Here is a 20,647-nt window from a genome sequence, read left to right as displayed (position 1 = left end):
TTGGCTGTAAAGGGGTTAGGAGCCTGGAGTAGAAATATACTGGATCCATTGTGGAATATGTAGGATGGGAGTGGGGGACCTTATTCAGCCCAGTTAACCTTCCGGAGCCATTTGCAAGTGGGCAGGGGCTGGGGCAAAAGTGGACAAAGCAATAAATGTGAATGCAACCATTGCATAGTAAGGCATGGGTTCCCAGACCTTGGTCCGTGGAGTGCTGGTGGTCCATGAGCTTCATTCAGGCATCTGTGAAGAACACGTTCAAGCTCAGTTCTATACAATTCTATAGAATTTCTACAAGAAAAGAAACACAAAAATACAATGAAAAAATCATACATGTGTCTAGCACAGTGCGTGACAATTGCTACAACAGGCAGAAAAAAATCATTAAGTGGTCCGCCAGGACCCTCAGCAATTTTCAAGTGGTCCATGGCGGGGGAGGGGGGAAGTACGGAAACCACTGCAGCCGGCTTGTTTCTGCAGACACTTGCACACCCCACTCTGTCCTTCATCCAGACATTTGTCACAGCCAAGTTCACATTACAACCAGGCAAAAATTCTCAAGGAGGATGCGGAGAAGGGCCAGTGAGGTGTGTGCCCTGGGGAGAGGGTGTGGCCTGGGGGGAATATAAAGAGATCTGGAGGGGTACATGCAGACCCTGTACCCAAGGATCCCCACCCCTGTTGTACGGAGTGACCTCGTCTCCATGATGGCCTGGATCTCTCCAAGGGCCTTAAGAGCTAAGTATCGACAAGTGGGATGATACAAGTGACTTTGCCCCCCCCGCCTGCCTTCTTATCATAGAATTGTAGAGTTGGAAGGGGCCTTTAAGGCCATCGAGTCCAACACCCTTCAACTTAAAGCAGGCTGCCCAGCTGCCTCTTGAAAGGCAGCTATGGTCTGAAGGCACACGAGGCCAGCTCCCTGGGTCAGGTCTGGTTAGTGCCTGGATGGGAGACCGCCTGGGAACCACATGTAAGCCGCCTTGGGTTTCATGAAAAAAGAAAGGCGGGATAAAAATGAAATAAATAAATAAAGCCTCCAGAGTTGGAGAGCCCACCACCTCCCGAGGTCATGGGTTCCATTGTCGTACTGCTCTAACCCTAAACGTTTTTCCTGATGTTCAATCAAAATGTGGCTTCCTGCAACTTGAGCCCATTACTCCGTGTCCTGCACTCTGGGACGATCGAGAAGAGATCCTGGCCCTCCTCTGTGTGGCAACCTTTCAAGTACTTGAAGAGTGCGATCATCTCTCCCCCTCAGTCTTTTCTTCTCAAGGCTTACTTACATCCAGTCCAAGAAGGTGGCAGCGCTGGTTCCCAGCTTCTTCTTCCTCCCCATTCCTTAGTCTAAATCAGTGATGCTCAAATGGTGCGCCGTGGCACACTGGTGCGCCGCAAGAGCTGGCTAGGTGTGCAGCGAATATTATGAAAGTATATTTTAAATATGAGAAGAAACCCATTTGTATAGAGATTTATTACAACCAGGATCAATTAATAGCTAGACTAGGCCCCTAGAGTAACAGTTATTATTGTACGCAGCTAGCAAGCAAAAAACATCAAGCTTGTGTATCACATGACCATGCTTAATTTATTAAAATAAGGTAAGTAATAGTTTTCTATAGTTTAAGTTATTTTTATTCATAGTTTAAAATATATTAAGATGTTTTTAATTTTGTACATGAAGTGCGCCAGAAAATATTTATGTTTCACAGTGCGCCGTGAACCAAAAAAGTTTGAGAACCAGTGGTCTAAATATTGCCCTTGTAGAACTTAGCAGGGAGGAGGATACAGACAACAAAAATTGGTTGTCTCTGCCTGTCATTGGCTCTAGCTCCCCCTACTGGTGGTCTCCCTGCCTTACGACCTATCAGTCCCAACGGACACTAGCCACCACTGTGGAAGAGAGCTATGTAAAACTGGGCTCAGAATACTGAACACATGGCTCATTGTGGACATGAGCTGTGCATCCAAGCCATGAGGGGGATCACTGACAGTGATTATGGCTTTGACCACTAAGCATGCTTAGTTCTCACTGGGCTGTTTTGGTGGGTGTTTCCTTTCCTTTTAATGTTGTTTTAATTTATTGTTGTATGCATTCAGAAAGGAAACAGCTGCCTTATTCTGGCATGCCCCCAATTTGCTTCTAAACTGACAAGTATGTGCAATGAATGGGACCTGCAGCAAAATGTTGCAGCACAGAGTGCTTTTGTTCAGGGTTCCAACCAGCCATGCCTCCTCCAGGAAACTCCATTCCACCACCACCTCCATTTTCCATATCCACCTCCATCATTCAGCATTCTGTATCCAGTGAGTCTGACCAGTCTTCTCACTGGGCTGTTTTTGAGTTGGCATCCCCTTGGGGGAACAGGGCTTTCCCTTCCCTAAGGATTTTTTTTGTTTTTGGTACTTCTGAAAACTTTGGGATTCTCCCAAGCCTGTGGGTAGCACGTGCGGTTTTGGATCCACAAGGACCCACACTTGGAGAATGAGTTTGCTCTGAGTTTGTAGCAGGATGGAAAGGAAGGAGAGAAAGAAAATAAAAATAAAAGCCAAGCTTAAAAACAAAAAGGAGGAAAAAATATAGGAGATGAATCTATGGTGTTCTTTCAATGTTCTTTTAGTAGCACTATGCTAGAAATAGGTGCCGGGGACTCCCTGCTTTTGGCTGTGGGGGTTTTCCAGACCACATTTTGCTTCCTCCAAGATAGGCTTTTTTCCCACAGCCTCATGGCTCCACACACAGCACTGGGCATGAGTGGGCAGAAGAGCAAAGAGAGTCTGTGGGAACAGGCAAGCCGGGTAGGAATGGAGCCAGAGCGCTGGTGGAAGAGAGAAAGTGGAGGGCATGTGTCCAGGCTTGCCGTCTACTTGTCCTGCAAAAGAAGGTGAGTCTCCTTGGGCATTTCAGCCACAGGGGATCTCAGTCTGAAAAAGGCAAGGTTCTTTAATGCTGACAGTGTCCCCCACATCCCAGGAGCGGAAGGGAAAACAAAAACCCCACACTTCAACCATCCTTTTGTCCACTCAGGGCGTAGGGTGTTTGGCGTTCTGATCCTTGCTGGGTCTTGCAACCTAGTCCGCTGTGCAAGCAGGACAGCGGCCAGGATCCAGGGCAAGGGCCTTTGCCCCAGGCCTAGGGCAGTACCACAAGTGGCACTTTTGCACCAGGATGGCAGAACAATCACCTAGGAGAGAGGTGGGGAATCTCAGGCCTGGAGCCAAATGTGGCCCTCCAGGCCTCACTGTTTGGCCCTTGAGACTCTCTCCACACACCCCTCACCAGCCACGCCGCTTCTCCTCAGGCTGCATCCTGACTTCATACTCTCTTCGAGTGTTTTTGCCTGTCCTTGTACAACACTGATAGTACCTTTTTCCTTGCTTGGATGGAGGATAGAGAGGGGTTGTGTGGAAACTAGCCAATTGTACAAAGGTAAAATGTATATTCTGGCCCCGCTCACCATTGGCATGTGGCCCCCGGAAGGCTGCCCAGAAAGGAATGCGGCGCTCGGGGTGAAAAAGCACTGTGCAAAGGGCTCTCTGAGCCTGAGGGACACACGCCACTCCACATCAACAGGAGCAGGCACCCCACGCCACTCCCAAAACATCAGTATGACCAGTGGCAACCACAGCTCATGAGCACTGTGGTCGGTCATACACTTTGGTTATCCAAAACAGTCCTCTTCCTTCTCTCAAAGTTTCTTTTTTGTATAAACTGGGACTGAAACTTGAGAGAGTGGACAATCCTTTCCTGCGTAATGGCCTTTGACGGGGACTTCAAGCCCTTGGAATGAGTGTCATACTTCCCACTCGCTTGGGCGAGGGCTGAAAGGACTCCATTTTGCCAAACTGGAGAGGGCCAGAGAGAAAAGAAAATGACCGTTCAGTGGTCCTGGCTAGTATTGTCATGACTCTGGGTGTGTATAGTTTTGGTTGTTTTTAGCCGCAGCTAGTGCAAAATGCAGTGGCGAGACTGCTCGCTGAGGCAGGGTGTCGCTAACATGTCACCCTGCTGCTGAAAGAATTGCACTGGCTGCCCATTAAGTACCAGGCCAAATTCAAAGTTCAGGTTTTGGTGTACAAAGCCCTATGCAGCTTGGGACCAGGATACTTGAAATACCATCTCACCCCTTATAGACCCAGTCGATCACTGTGCTCTGCAGGTGAGGGCCTCCTGCAGATACCATCTTATCAGGAGGTCCATTCCACACAACATAGGAAGAAGATCTTTAGGGTTGTGGCATCTACTGTGTGGAATTCCCTCCCCTTAAATATTAGACAGGCGCCATCTCTGTTCCCTTTTTGGTCCCTACTGAAGACCTTCCTCTTTCAACAAGACTTTTAAGTAGAGACCTTATCCCAGGCTGTGTCTGTGCTGGAATTGCTTTTTAAGATGTTTTCAAAGCTTTTTTTTTTTTTAAGTTTTGTTTTAACATCTTTTGAAAGATGTTTTGTTTCAATATATTTTAAAGTCTGTTTTCATAATGTTTTTGAGTAATTTTTAGTGTTCCTGGACTCCTACTGGGTCAATGCAGGAATCCAAATCAAAGCACTCCCGACAGATGGCTGTCCAACTGCCTCTTGAATGCCTCCAGTGTCAGAGAGCCCACTACCTCTCTAGGTCATTGGTTCCATTGTCATATGGCTCTAACAGTTAGGAAGTTTTTCCTGATGCCCAGTCGAAATCTGGCTTCCTGCAACTTGAGCCCATTATTCCCTGTCCTGCACTCTGGGACAATCGAGAAGAGATCCTGGTCCTCCCCTATGTGACGTTTCATGTACTTGAAGAGTGCTATCATATCTCCCCTCAGTCTTCTCTTCTCCAGGCTAAACATGCCCAGTTCTTTCAGTGTCTCCTCATAGGACTTTGTTTCAAGTCCCCTGATCAGCCTTGTTGCCCTCCTCTGAACCTGTTCCAGTTTGTCTGCATTCTTCTTGATGTGCGGAGACCAGAACTGGACGCAGTATTCAAGATGAGGCCTAATCAGTGCTGAATAGAGGGGAATTAATACTTCACATGATTTGGAAACGATACTTCTGTTAATGCAGCCTAAAATAGCATTTGCCTTTTTTGCAGCCACATAGCACTGTTGGCTCATATTCAGCTTGTGATCAACGACAATTCCAAGATCCTTCTCACATGTTGTATGGCTGAGCCAAGTATCCCCCATCTTATAACTGTGCATTTGTTTTCTTTTTCCTAAGTGTAGAACTTTGCATTTATCCCTGTTGAATTTCATTCTGTTTTCAGCCCAATGCTCCAGCCTGTCAAAGTCCCTTTGAATTTTCTTTCTGTCTTCCACAGTATTAGCTATGCCCCCCAATTTTGTATCATCTGCAAATTTGATAAGCGTGCTCTGTAACTCCTCTTCCAAGTTGTTAATAAAAATGTTGAAGAGCACTGGCCCCAGGACCGAGCCCTGTGGTACCCCACTCATTACTTCCACCCAGTTTGAGAAGGAACCATTGATAAGCACTCTTTGAGTACAATTCTGGAGCCAACTGTGGATCCACCTGATAGTTCCATCCAGCCCACATTTAGCTAACTTGCTAATCAGAATATCATGGGGCACTTTGTCAAAAGCTTTGCTGAAGTTGAGATATATTATGTCCACAGCATTCCCACCATCTACAAGGGAGGTTACCCGATCAATGACTGAATGACTGAATTCAGTGTCTACACATTTATCTCCTGCTGCTATCCAACTGCTTGATGATATAGATGGATTGGTATCATCAGGATTCACTATCCTTTCTTCTACAGTTACAGAATTCTCCGTAACGTGTTTGGCCCTTTGAAGCAAGCGCTAATAAAGGCTTGCTTGCAATCAACACTCCTTGGGACCCTTCCCAGTGGCTCTCATACCGACTGGCACGCAGGATGCTGGAGACAGAGGGACCCTGCTGGGACCTGGCTCGCCAAAAAGTGAGGGGTCTAAGACCCACCCTACCCCCGGGGCCCCAATGACCACATCACTGATCACGCCTTCCAGGGCTCCGCTCAGAAGCAAATTCCGGGGCTAAGCCCTGGATGAATTTGTGCCCTGTTGTGGCAGGCCTGAGCTTCTTTGTCCTGAACCCCAGTTCAAAATATGCTTGGAGGGAAGGGGGAAGTCCCAGCGAGGCGAAAGAGAGTCTGCCTAAAAGGGTGGCAGACAAGAAGCTTGATTTGCTTACAGCTTTGCCTAAATCTGAGTGAATCATTTTGCATTGTGACGGTGACTCACTGCCCTCCCAGCATACACTCTGGGGGTTTGGGGAGAGGGGAGGGAAGCGGAAAGGGGTTATGGTGAGGATTGGGGGGGGCTTGTTGCTAGGTTGATGACTGCAGAGCTGCTCATCATCTCAGTGCTTCTAGAACCCTCCCCTCTCCCTCCCCCCCACATAGGTCTTTCTTGGGCCTTCTCTCCCCCCCCGCCCCTTCACTTTTTTTTTAAACTGCTAATTTGGGTTCTGAATCAAGAAGCTAAAAACAGCAACCTGGTGGCTAAATATAGCCATCCTGGAGTGCGCACACAGGCTGGAGCTCCTTTGCTTTGCAATTCAGGCCCTGTAATGCACACAGTCCCTTTGCTGCAGCATGTGGGGGCGGCCAACAGCGTCGCTCATCATCGCCGAAGAAGACTGCAGTGGGGAAAGCAGAGAGCAGAAGCGGGGGAGGAAGCTGTGCTTTTACCCCAGCGAGGGATGATAAAAATATCTCTGGCTCAGGGAGCTGTTTATACCAGAGGCGACATGGATACACACGGACGCTCTGTCACCTATAAAAGGAGAGGGGGGAGGGAGAGGCATTGAGCCAACATGCATGTAAAAAGCGGCACGCACCATGCTCTGACATGCACCAACACACGGCACTCTGGGCGGATGTGTGGGCCGCTGGCTGCACACACAGCAGGAATGCTTCACCACCACTGAGTTTTGGAAGCTGCTTTATGCAAAGTCTGGCTGTTGGTCCATCTAGCTCAGTATTGTCTACTCTGACTGGCAGCAGTTTCAGGCAGGGGTCTTTCTCAGACCAACCTGCAGGTGTCAGGGATTGATCCTGCAGTCTTCTAAATGTATAGCATGTGTTCCACCACTGAGCCATGGTCCTTGCCCTAAAAATAAAGATCCCAGTCCTCAAGCTTCTGGGTGAAGGGCTGGTTTAGATAGGAACGTAGGAAGGTGCCTGACACCAGGTGAGACTTATTTGTCCATTTAATATGACATTTTCTACTCTGACTAGCAGCAGCTTTCTCGGATCTTGGGCAGAGATAGTCCTTGCCATCACTTGCTACCTGATTCTTTTTGAACATAGGAGGAGATGGGGATCGAACCAAGAACCTTCTGTATCCAAAGCTTTGCTACTGAGTTTGTTAGCATTGCAGATGAATGTGGGCAGAAGCTGAACTGTAACAGGAACCCTGTTGAAGGCACAGCCTCTACCCTGGGTACAATCACACTGACATTCTGGCTTTAAGGAAAGAATAAACTGGCATTTGAAATGTGGTGTTGGAGGAGAGCTTTGCGCATACCATGGACTGCAAAAAAGACAAATAATTGGGTGTTAGAACAAATTAAACCAGAACTGTCCCTAGAAGCTAAAGTGATGAAACTGAGGTTATCATACTTTGGACACATCATGAGAAGACATGATTCACTAGAAAAGACAATAATGCTGGGGGAAACAGAAGGGAGTTGAAAAAGAGGAAGACCAAACAAGAGATGGATTGATTCCATCAAGGAAGCCACAGACCTGAACTTACAAGATCTGAACAGGGTGGTTCATGACAGATGCTCTTGGAGGTCGCTGATTCATAGGGTCGCCATAAGTCGTAATCAACTTGAAGGCACATAACAACAACAACAAACTGACATTTATTGAAGGAAATGCATGTTTGATAGGAAAGATCCCTAGTTCTGGCTAACTAAGGTGGCGATGGCCTGCTTATTCCTGCATCTCAAGAGAAGAGATCCAAATGGTCTCCTCTTCAAGGGAGGGAGTGAGTGAGTGAGTGAGTGAGTGAGAGAGAGAGAGAGAGAGAGAGAGAGAGAAGGAAGTGAGGTCAGCAACCCCAAGAGTATCAGCCTAGCACTGGAAGGAAGATCAACATAGGTTAGAAGGGAAAGGACAGTCTCTGTGCACAGGAGGGAGTTTTAATCAACAGGCACAGAGGAAGGTTTGCGGACATAGAAAAAACAGTCACCGGGGATGGGGGCAATCTCACATGACCAAAATAAAAATAAAAATAAACCGTGGGGAAACTCTCGTTAGCTTTGGGAATCTGGGGCTGACAATCTGTCTTTCTCCCTCCCTCCAATTTAGCATCCTCCATGCCCTGTAATTGCACGCAGGTGGCACAGGGAGTACTCTGTACCTTTGCCCAGCAGAGCTGGCTCCGGGTTTGAGAGTGCCCCGGGCAAAGTGTCTTCTGGTGACCCCCTCTGGACATCAATGGGCCTTGCTGGACTTACCTTTACAGCAGAGGTGGGGAACGTCAAACCTATCCGGTCTCCTTGGGACATTCCCTAAATTGTGGGATTTTGATGTTCAGATCCTAGTTTCATTGAGGGGGGATCATCTCTTAATTTTGGGACATATGTCATCTTCGCGGTGGAGAGAGCACATTAAAATGGGGGGGGGAGACAGAGAGAGGCAAAACCTTCCATCCTATATCATAGTATATATACTAATAGTAAACTCCTCTGACCATGGATCCGCAGGGGTACCGTCCATCAGGGATGGAAAGATCTGTCAAGGGTTCTCTCTTTTTTGTAAATCCTTGTGAAAATCCTCCAGCATTTTTGCAGGCAGTTTTGACTAAGCTGAACGCTTTGGCAAGCAATTTCCCATCACACAATGCATTTTTGTATGCATATTCATTTTTACGCACACTTTCCCGTAACGTATGTATTTTGAAAACATGGCTCGGCTGGAGAACGGCATCGCAAAATTAAGATAAGTCCAAATTTCGAAGGGCGGCTGTGTTTCGCTTCTCCTATTGTTTCGGAAAGTGCAAATTTGATACATTTGGCTTGAAATGTGAATTGAGTGGAATTTCTGACCCATCCTTTATCAGCCATGCGCAAGAAGGAGTTTTAACCAACAGGCTCAGAGGAAGGTTTGCGGAAGTAGGGGAAAAAAATGTATTGGGGTGTGTGTGATCCAAACAGCCCAGTGATGACTGAGCATGCTCTGTGGGCATGGGAAGTTGAATCCTTGTTGGGGAATCACACCATAGAGACCTCTCTCTCTCTCTCTCTCTCTCTCTTACACACACACACACACACACACACACAGAGAGGAAGGGAGAGAGAGAGAGACTTAATCCCAGTTGCTCTTTCCTTGTTCTTGGGGAAAGGCGTTAGGCAATCTTCCCCTCTACCTTCTTTTAATTCCATTATTATTATTGAGCAAGCAAAGGCCCTTCGGATAAGTTCTGGCAAAAGATCGACACCTCTCTGACTGCTCTAGGAGAACTGGTGCTGCAAATCTGTATTCATTTGATCTACAAAATGGGCTGGGGAGAGAGAAATGACACATTTGGCCATGGGCAATGAAGAATAGAGCAGGCACTCATGCAAGAGAACCCTTCCTGGGGTTGCCACCTCCTTACATAAAACAGCCCTGCTTGCTGGTGTGGCCTTTAATCTGTTGCTTTTAATAACCGAGGAGAACAAGCTATTTATATTTTTTCACCTAGCCAGGCACATAATGAAACAAAAAATGTAAAAGGGGGGGGGAAACCCTTCTAGAAAAATGTGTTTTGCAATCAGGTTTTCAACAGGGAGATTGCATGCATGCAACAGGGGCATTGGGAGAGAGAGCTGAGAGAGGGGAGACCTGGGAGAGAGACCAATTATCAGGGCCCACTTGTGGGTCACTGGCAGACCCAGATCCCAAAGACACCGTTGCTGTGCTTCCTTTTGCTGAACTGGCCTTGTCTTACATTACTGCTGGCCTGGTGACCCACATATGACCCCCTTCTGCAAAAAACAGAGCAAGTACTCATGGTGCAAGAGAAACATTTCTGGGATCTCCACCTCGTTACATAAAAGAGTCCCCTTCGCTCCTCCCCCCCCCCACTACCTAATTTCCAATATGACCTGGGCATACCCCGGAAGGTGTTTGCTCCCTGATCCCAACTATGGAGAAATCAGGTGACATCACTCAGAGGCGAAAGGAAGAGGCACTTGGCACGTGCTTAGCTCAACCCTGTTCTTTCTTATTTCTTCCCGTATTCCAAAGCTGAGCTTTTGCATAGGAAAGATTCGGATCTGATCACAATCTCATTGGGGTGGGTGATGGGATTTATTCCCTGCGATGTTAATCACAGCGTTCAGTTGGATCCTGAGTGTGAGGCAGTATCTTGTCTGTGGATATTTTTCCAAGGCGGAAATTGAATCAGAGAGCCATCCAACACCTTATCCCCATGCACCTTATTGCCTGGGGGACCTTGGGCAAGTCACTGTTTCTCAGCCTAGCTTACCTTACTAGGTTGTTGTGAGGATGGCAGGGGGAGAACTGTGTATGCTACATTGAGCTCTTCGGAGGAAAGGTGGGATATAAATGCAGGGATGTCTGGGGTCACAGAAGGTCGTAAACTCCTTACTTTTTTGGCAACAGGGTTCCAGCAGGTCCCTATGTATGAGCCAATGAAAGGGGAGCATGTTAGCCACTGAGAAGAGTCTTCCCACTTGGCTAACAACATGCTTCTTTGTCCTTTTGTGCTGATTGGAGTCAATCAGAGTGAAAGGTGGTGAATCAGCCACTGAGAATACTCTTCGCAGTAGCTAATATGCAGAGCTTGGAAAAGTTACTTTTTTGAACTACAACTCCCATCAGCCCAATCCAGTGGCCATGCTGGCTGGGGCTGATGGGAGTTGTAGTTCAAAAAAGTAACTTTTCCAAGCTCTGCATGCACCTCCTCTTTCACACTGATTGGCTCCTAGGGTTAGTGAGAAGCGAGCTTCGTGGCCAAGTGCCTGGGTCTCCCAGATCCTAGTCCCACAGTTGCCTTCATTTCAGAATTCTTAAAATCAAAACCCCCAGAAAGAGAGAGTTTGAGAAGGGGAGGGAAGCCTATGCATACAATAGTTTTATTCTGGTTCGATAATTCTGCAATGGCAGAAGAGACAGTGAATCCTGAGAGCACGGCTGTGAAGGAGCATGGCGTGACTTTCATGAAGGGACCCTGCACTTCTGAATTTGCCACTACAGTACTATATAAATGTAAGAAATGAATAGGGAAAACTCACAAGATCGTATATAGGGACCCACCCCGTGCCCTAATACCACAGAGCTGTCATCTGGGCACCAGGACAGAAAGTTCAGAGTACTCTTCATAAATACTATCAGACTTGAATTCCTGCAGTGCTTTGATGCTGGGACCGCGGAAGCAATAGTAATTTTTTGCTTGTCCCAATAGAAAGGCAGAGACTGACTGTGGTTGTCAGGTGTGAGACAGGCCCTTTGCACGCGCCCAGAGGCGCACCCTCATGCTAGTCAAGGCCTGAGGCCTAACATTAAAAAAAAGTTTGTGAGCTGAGTTCTGCCTCTAATGAAATACAGAAAAAAACAGGAATACCCCCCCCCAAAAAAACTTGCTGGTCCAAAGGAACAGGCCCCAGGATGACTCTCTTACCCCAACCTTGCGTTTTGCTGTGGTTCTGAAATCTATTTCTATTCTATTCCCACCCACCCCTCCTTTGTTGCTGCACACCCCCAATCTCCGCTTGCATGGAGGGGGCCAGAAAGAGTGCGAGGAACATATCCAAGCTTGATCCCCCGTCTGCATCGAAAATATCTCAGCCGTTGCCATGGTGACCCACCCACAGCTTCACCGAAAAGGACAAGAAGTTTCACAGGAGAGGGAGGGCGGTAGAGAGAGAAAGGCAGCTTTTTATAGAAAGAATTGTGTGTATCTGATGGGGAAGGAGGTGAAATGCAAACCGGGGGTGGGGGGTTCAAGTTCCTGCCCCCCAAAAGATTTCAGGGTTCACAGCGTTCCCGTCAACAAGGCCTGTGTATATTCCCCAAGTGGGACAGGTCTGGGCCCACAGGTCGTGAAAACAACATTGCTGCTCTGAAATGATGTAGAACTGCACATGCCACCTGGCAAGGCCGCGGTAGCTGTTAACATCAGCATGGGGCAGGCAGAAATCCAACAGGTGCCACAATTTCCAACACTGTACGCCCATCTCAGAGGGTAACATCCCACGTTGGAACTGCTGCCTGTCACATCACTGTGAAAAAAAAAACCCTGTTGGACATCTAACTAAGATAGCAAGCATTTTCACCGTTGACCTCCAGTTCTTTTGCCTGCCTTGGTTCCCCCCCCAATGTCATTTTTTATTTATTTGATTTATTGTTAGATTTATATCCCACCTTTTCTCCCAGTAGGAGCCCAGGGTGGCAAATGTTTAGAGTGTAAGCTCTTCAGGGAAGGGTCCTGTTGTCCCTGCAGAAGCATCATGCACAGTGATGATGTTATAGATCAATGGGAGAGGGGAAATTCATGAACAAGAGAGGGAGGAGAGAGAGGCAACCTTTCCAATTTATACATAACAGGGGTAGCCAACATGGCGCCTTCTAGATGTTGTTGGACTACAACTCCCATCATGCCTCACCATAGGCCATGTTGGCCGAGGCTGATGGGAACACAAGAAACATCTTTAGAGGACAAAAAAAAAAACCCAACAACTCTGAGGGGAGTGGGACTCAAACAAGCCAATGAGGACTGAGCATGCTCAGTTGACTGACTACTGGGGGAGGAGGAAATGGAAAACTGTCAAGGGGAGGGGGAAATGGAATGGAGTATCTTGGAAAGGGGCACGGCTGGCACTCCAGACTGGAGATCACACTAGTTGTCTCTAAGAGTAGAGATGGTTCCCATTAAGTGGGTGTCATTTCCACACACACACACACAGATCATCACAGTTCTTTATTTAACCTGGTTGACACACGACGGTTACCACACTTATGGGTAGGGATGGAAGAAAATTCAATTCAGTTTGCATTTTAAGGCAACTTACCTAAACTGCACTTTGCAAAGCAAAATGTGAACTGAGCTGTCCTTTAAAATGTGCACTTCTCCAAATTTGACAACGCCACTCTAGCCAAGGAATGTGTACAAAAAAGCATATACAGTACTAGGTAAAATATGCATGAAAATGCATATATATAAGTGAAAATAGCATACAAAAATGCATTATATTAAGGGATATTGCTTTGCCAAAATGTGAATGTTAGGAAAAACTGCATATAAAAATGTGTATATTAGGTTAAATTTACACTAAAATGCTGTTGAATTTTCATGAGAACTTTAAAAAAAATTCACAAACTGATGTGGGAATGTGGAGAACTGAAGGAAGATTAGAAAAATAAGAAACTGAGAAAACCTGCAATTGACAGATCCGTCCATTTCTATTCATAGGGCAATCCTGCGCATGTTTACTCAGAAATAACCCCCCTTGGGTTCAATGAGACTTACTTAGCCCAGGAAAATATGCATAGGATTGCAGCCTTGATTACTCAACACCGCCCTGAGTGGCACTTGAATGTGTGAACAGACTCTGTTGAAGTTGGAGTTTGGGCTTGAAGCCTTTACGAAAATATATTTAAGAGCTTTATATCCTACCTTTTCTGCTGAAATGATATCCAAGGCACAGAAAGACGGAAAAACTAATACGAAGATAAAATATTAAATCATTAAGTCACAATTAACGAAGACAACAGAATGAGTCAAATCAAAATGAGTCCTGCTAAGGTGGCAGATTAGATAGATAGATAGATAGATAGATAGATAGATAGATAGATAGATAGATAGATAGATAGATAGATAGATAGATAGATAGATAGATAGATAGATAGATAGATAGATAGATAGATAGATAGATAGATAGATAGATAGCCCTGAGAGTAAAAATCTAGCATTTCAAGAAAAAAAAATCTCAGCTTTTAGCTCAACCTTCTCCCTACTGTGCAAGTAGAGGAGCAGGCCAAAATATGATCCCCATCTGCCCACAGTCTAAAGTGGTATAGCTCATTCTACTATGTCAGACTCTCCATCTGAGCAGACAGGAGAACTGGGTTTGTGGTGTTGATTTGGTGTTTGCCCATTCACACACACAGAGGTTGCTTCCAGGTAGGTGTTTATTAGGGGATGGGTGCTTCTCATGAATGCACATATTCCCCACCCCTTTTAACCCAAGTTTACTCTTTCCAGGAAAGATGCAATAAGGTGTTTTTTTAAAAAAACACAAACTATTGCCAACAACCTGTTTGCAATATCTAAACGACCCTTTTACAGAATATTAAGCCCCTGTCTGAAAGCACCCAAAGTCATCACTGGGTGCTGTAAAATGGTGAACACCCTGAAGCCATGTTTGGAGTAAATGTTAGGAAATCCTGCAACGTTCTGGTGACTTAAGACATCCTAGTTGAAAAGATGGTGATTAGGTACAGCAGGCGTCAGGCCCAGGGGTTAAATGTGGCCCTCCAGGCAACTCCACCTGGCCCTCGGAATGCGCTCCAGGCCACACCCCTCACTGGCCTGTTTGGAATGCGCCCTTGAACTCTGACAATTTCACTTATATTTATTTGACAGGATTTGTATACCACTTACTCATCACTACCTCTAGGTGGTTTACATAAAACGTAATGATGCCTTTTGCTTGCGTGGATGGAAGATAGAGCAGGGTGTGTGTGAGTGTGTATAGAAACTTGCCAACTGTACAATGGTAAAATTAACATCAGTTGCTCCACCCACTTTTACCTCTGGCCCTGCCCACCACTGCCATGTGGCCCCTGGAAGGTTGCCCAGAACACTTCCCACGATTCTTTGGAGGAAGTCATGTGCTTTAAATGTGCATTGGATGTGCTGTAAGGGACCTGGACCAAATCCACAGCACATAGTTAAAAACTATGGGAATTTGCCATACAGGAATATATATCAATGGTGACGAACCTGGATGGCTTTCAGAGAGGATTAGGCAAATTCATGGAGGCTAAAGTTATCAATGGCTCCTAGCCGTGATGGCTATGTTCTACCTCTAGCATTGGAGACAGTATGCCTCTGAATACCAACTGCTGAAAATCACTTGTGGGGAGTTGCAACTGTGCTCAGGTCGTACTTGTGAGCTTCCCATAGGAGAATCTGATTGACCACCGTGAGAACAGGATGCTGGACTAGATGGGCCTTTGGCCTGATTCAGCAGCCAGCCTCTTCTGATGTTCTTATGTTCTCCAACACAAAATATTTTCTCTGTGTGTGTGTGTCTCCCAATGGAGGCTGCTGAGGCCTCTGGCTGAGCATTGAAGGCTGCCTCACTTCTCTCTCCTCCTTTGGTCAGTCAACCCTTGATGACTGGCAGTTGAGTGTGTGGACTGTCTGACTCCACAGAGAAATGTTACATTTGACGTCGCCGGCTGGATTTGCCGATGGCTCATCTGTACACAAAACGTGCCAATTGTCAATGGATGTTGCAGTCATCCAATGATGGGTCAGGCACATGTGGGGGGGACCGTTTATGAAGAACACCACCCTGGAGAGAAATAATGTGTTGTGATCCTGTTTGCCGAGGGTTGGGGGTGGTTGTCTCTGGATGGCTGGATGGCTAACTGCACAGGCTACTTTGCAAGGCATCTGAAAAGGAAAGCTTGTCTTGGGCCTAGTCCATTCCAGGGCCTGGACCAGAAGATCGCTGGTTGGGCTCTGCACCTTTAAAGCTGGCGCCGAGGCGGCATGCGGAGAGGGAGGGAGAAACTGACGCAGCTGCATTCTGCCTCTTGCTGCCAAAATAGGGAAAAAGCCTGAAAACCTCAAAAAGGAAAGCAGGCAGCGCTAGGCAACCCAATGCTGCCGTCACTGCTCTTTGCCCCCACCCCGCCCTGCTTGCAGCCTGCATCACGTTGCCACGGCAACAGCATCCAACCAGCATCTAGGACTTGAAAGCCTTTGAGTGGCAGATCAGGGATGGGAGGAGGGAGGAGCTTTTCCCACTTTGTTTGTTTGAAGAGCATCGCTCTCTGCAGTGGAACGGAGGGAGAGAGGAGGAAGGCTCTGCCACGGTTTGAAGCCATCGCCAGCCCTCAAAGAAGACAGACTTTTGAAAAATTCCTTTTTTTTAGGGGAAAGTCGGTCGCTATTGCCAAATCTGACTCAACTAGCCGCAACGGCTGTGCTGTACGCCTCTGAATCTGAGCTGCTGGGAGTTGCAAGTGGGGAGAGTGGCTGTGGCACTCAGGTCTGGCTTGCAGGCTTCTCAGAGGCATCTGGTTCGTCACAATGAGAGCAGGATGCTGGACTAAGGGCCTGATCCAGCAGCCAGGCGCTTCTTATGTTCTCCTTAATGGCTGCCATTCATTAATGCTCCAGACCAGGCTCCTATGTCACATAAGACCGTAAGAGCCTTGCTGGGTCAGGCCTGACCGTTGGCCATGCTGGCTGGGGCTGATGGGAGTTGTTCCCCATCTCTGTGCTAAACTATTAGCAAGCCAGCTTTTTTCTTTCCTCTAAAGGAGGTTTCTACGCTTAGGAAAGTGGGGAGTCTTGTCTCCCCAGTTATAGTCCAACACCTACACCATTACAATCATTCCCTCCTCCCACACTTTTACGTCCATTTCCCTGTAATTTTTCTAACCACAAAAGTCTTTTTTTTTAAGTAGATTTGTTGCACAAGGGTGTCAGAGTGCTGTAATCCACTTTCATTCTGCAAACTGAAATTTCCAGCACTTGAATCCTTTCTGCAAAACACTGAGTCTGGAGGCATCTCAAGTGAGCACAAGACATAAGGCTTTACTGGCGTCGGCCCAAAGGCTTTGAACCTGCCTCCTCCTCATCTTGCAGACAGAAAGCGGAAACATTTTTCTCCAAAGAGGCCCTGCTGCTGTTTCAGTTATTTTAATCCCTGCTTTTTACAGTGTTTCTTCAATTTTGTTCATTCCACCATGCTATATTTGTTCTTTGTGATTTGGTAGTTTCCCCCTCCCCCGGGATTTTGTAAACCACTCTGGACTTGGTAGAGGAAAGGGATATAAATATTCAAAAATAAGTGTGTCTTTACTGGCAGGGCAGGCAGAATTTTAACAGGTGAAAGTAGTCCCCACAGCTGTACCTGTCAAATTTCTGCCTATTAATGAACTGATCCAGTTAAATTTGTATAATTTTCTTAATAATGTTATTTAGTTAAATTTTTGTATTGCTTTCATTGACGTGTTTTTATATTTGTGTCTATTTTTTTTTTTTTTTTTGTAAGTTGCCTTGAGGGCCTTTGGCCGAAAGGCGGGGTATAAATGAATTTAATAAATAAATAAATAATTATTTTGCAGCTGCTGAAGGTATAAAAGGCCAGCCAGGAGGACAAAATAAAAGCCTTAGCCTATGAGCAAAACACAAGGGTATACCTGGGCTCCTTTGGGAGAAAGAGCAGGATATAAATTCAAGAAAGAAAGAAACAAACCTTCTTACAGAGTCAGGAAAAAGTGGCTTGGCCGGCAACACTGGATGATGGGTCTCCATGACTGGGAAGAGGCAAGATGCACAAGAATTAGAAAGCCTTTGTAGAGGATGGAGTGGGGGGGGTCAAGGGGTATGTGATTTTGGGAGGCAATAATCAGAGTATGGGCCAACCCCCTCCCCAATGTCGCTGCACTGGGATGCTTCCACCCTCAGTGTGGAAAGTTGTTTGTGATGCACGATGACAATTACTGGCAGGGGGAGTTGGAGAGAGGAGATCTTTACATAAGAACCTAAGAAAGGCCCGGCTGCTGGATCCGGCCAGTGGTCCACCTAGTCCAGCTTCCTGTTCTCACAGTGGCCAACCAGACGCCTCTGGGAAGCCCGCAAGCGGGACCTGAGTGAGCCAGCACTATCTCCCTCCTGCAATTTCCAGCGACTGGTATTCAGAAGCATCCTGCCTCCGACACTGGAGGGGAAACACAGCCATCGTGGCTAGTAGCCGTTGATAGCCATCTCCTCCATGAATTTGTCTAATCCAGTTTTGAAACCATCAAAGTTGGTGGCCATCACTGCCGCTTACGGGAGCAAATTCCAGAGTTTAACGATGCACTTTGTGAAGAAGGCCATTCTTTTCTCTGTCCTGAATCTTCCAACATCCCGTTTCTTGGACGTTCCGAAATTCTAGAGTCATATGAGACAAGGAGAATTTTTTCTCTCTGCTCGCTTTCTCCACACCATGTATACTTGGGACAGGGCTAGCCTTTTGTTCAAGGGGCCGTCTATTTCAGGGGGGCAAGGGTTCAGGGAACGGGCCCCTCTCCCCACTTCTCCAATGGCTTCGCTACCCCAAGCAAAGCTGCCTAAATCTCCTCTCTCTTCCCTGCCTCCCTCCCTTTCCTCTGAGGCAAGTCCTCTTCCACCCAAGCAGCCCTACCAACAGGAAGGTAGCATCCCGAGAAGCATCATTCGTTGCGATGGGAATTCCAGGTACCAGCAAAAGGGTTAGAATCCATCATTCTCAGTTGCAACGCAACGGGAGTGTGTACGGTCGGGGCAGGAGGGCACCCTATTAGGGGCCAGGGAGGGATCCTCCAAAGGTACTGTTCAAATTTCTGATAGGAGAGGGGCCTCAGATTTATGATATTTCCCCTGAAGTCGCACAGAATGAACATGACAGGGTTGTGTGGGTGTCTTGAAAGCTGTTTTTGAAAAGAGAAGGTATAGCTCAGGTCTGACACCTGCTGGATGCTCTATATAGCACTTTACCCAATTCCATTCTAACAGTGTCAGCAGGGAGCAGCGATGGGGAGAGGGTAGCTTCTGTTTGGATACAGGCCTGAAATTACTGGGGAGAAGGGCAGGAGATCTGTCCTCCTTAGCTAAGAGCCTGCAGGATCAGGCCAATAGCCCATCTAGTTCAGCATCCTGTCTTCAGAGTGGCCAACCAGGTGCCTATGGAAAACCTGAAATCAGCACCTACTGTTTCAGAAGGTGGGGAAGCGGCAGGGGGCATGACTGGCTGCAACTGGACTGAGAAGACTGAGGGGAGATATGACAGCGGTCTTCAAGTACAGGAAAGGTTGCCACACAGAGGAGGGCCGGGATCTCTTCTCGATCGTCCCAGAGTGCAGGACACGGAATAATGGGCTCAAGTTGCAGGAAGCCAGATTTCGCCTGGACATCAGGAAAAACCTCTTAACTAATAGAGCCATACAATAATGGAACCAATGACCTAGAGAGGTGGTGGGCTCTCCAACGCTGGAGGCCTTCAAGAGGCAGCTGGACAGCCATCTGTCGGGAATGCTTTGATTTGGATTCCTGCATTTTGCAGGGTGTTGGACTTGATGGCCTTATATGCCCCTTCCAACTCTACTATTCTATGATTCTATGGACAGCATTGGCCCATTGACTTTGAGTCACTGCTACTGACAGTGTTCTTTGAGGGACTGCAGCTCAGTAGTAGAGCAGCCAGTGGCCCATCTAGTCCAGCTTCCTGTTCTCAGTGGCCAAACAGATGTCTCAGTGGGAAGCCCACAAGCAGGAATGCAAGAGTACTCTCCCCTCCTGCTGTTGTCAGCAACTGGCATCCAGAAGCATACTGCCTCCAACTGTGGAGGCAGAACGTAGCCATTGTGACTAGTAGCCGCTGGTAGCATTATCCTTCCTGAATTTGTCCAATTGTCTGTTGAGGCTATCCAAGTTGGTGGTCAACAATTCTTCTTGTGGGAATTCCATAGTTTAGCTCTGTGCTGCGTGAAGGACTTTCTTTTGTCTGCCCTGTATCTTCCAACATTCAGCTTCGCTGGATGACCCCAAGTTCTAATGTTATCAGAAAAACTTTCCTCTATGCACACCGAGCGTCGTTTTATACGCTTCTGTCGTGTCGCCTCCTACGCAGTGGAGACCGGCAGCTCCGATCTCGGGGTCATGAATCCGCTCCAGGGTTTAGTCCAAACTTTCAAGGAGCTGTCCGAGGGGCAGATTCACTGCCTCACTCACATCGCAGCCAACAGTCGCCACTGCTCTTACGACATGCCGAAGGTTGTCCCAGTTTCCATTGCAGGTATTTCCAGTTGATCAAGTAGCAGGTAATGAGAAAAGCCTTTTCTCTGCCTGAGACCCTGAAGAGCCACTCGGAGTCAGAGCAGACAGTCTGACCTGGCATAAGGCAGCTTTTGATGTCCCTATGAGCATTTGGTGGTGTGGTGGTTTTAGTACACTTAAATTCCATTTTAACTCGCATTTACTATTATTTGTCTTTATGATTCAGTTTTCCTTCTGATTCACGGATCTTTTGTTTTTGTTAGTATGCCGAGAGAAGCGAGATCAAAATCCCAAGGATCCAACAGAACTGCTGCTCCACCAGTGAATGGAAAGATGTAAACTTCAGTGCCTTTCTTCAGCTTCTTGAATGACAAGATCTACGCGCTGTATCGGATGCTAGTCCTACTCAGAGTAGACTTATCGACTACCTAAGATTCATTGTTTCAGTGGGTCTACTCTGAGTAGGACTCAGCTAGACACAATCCTATATGGGTCCACTTGATTACTTTGATCTGCGGAGCTGGCACTTTTACAAGTCCCACATAATGTGTTCTCTGTGCTTGCAAGGAATCAGCCTTTCGGTGTGGCGGCACAACTCTCTCTGGAACTCCTCCCCATTGATGTTAGGCAGGCACCTGCGCTGTCTCGTTTTCTCCGCCTGCTTA

Source organism: Rhineura floridana, chromosome 22 (assembly GCF_030035675.1).
Source record: "Rhineura floridana isolate rRhiFlo1 chromosome 22, rRhiFlo1.hap2, whole genome shotgun sequence".
Classification (NCBI taxonomy): domain Eukaryota; kingdom Metazoa; phylum Chordata; class Lepidosauria; order Squamata; family Rhineuridae; genus Rhineura; species Rhineura floridana.
The sequence above is the reverse complement of the archived record's forward strand: the minus strand, read 5'-3'. Positions refer to the sequence as shown.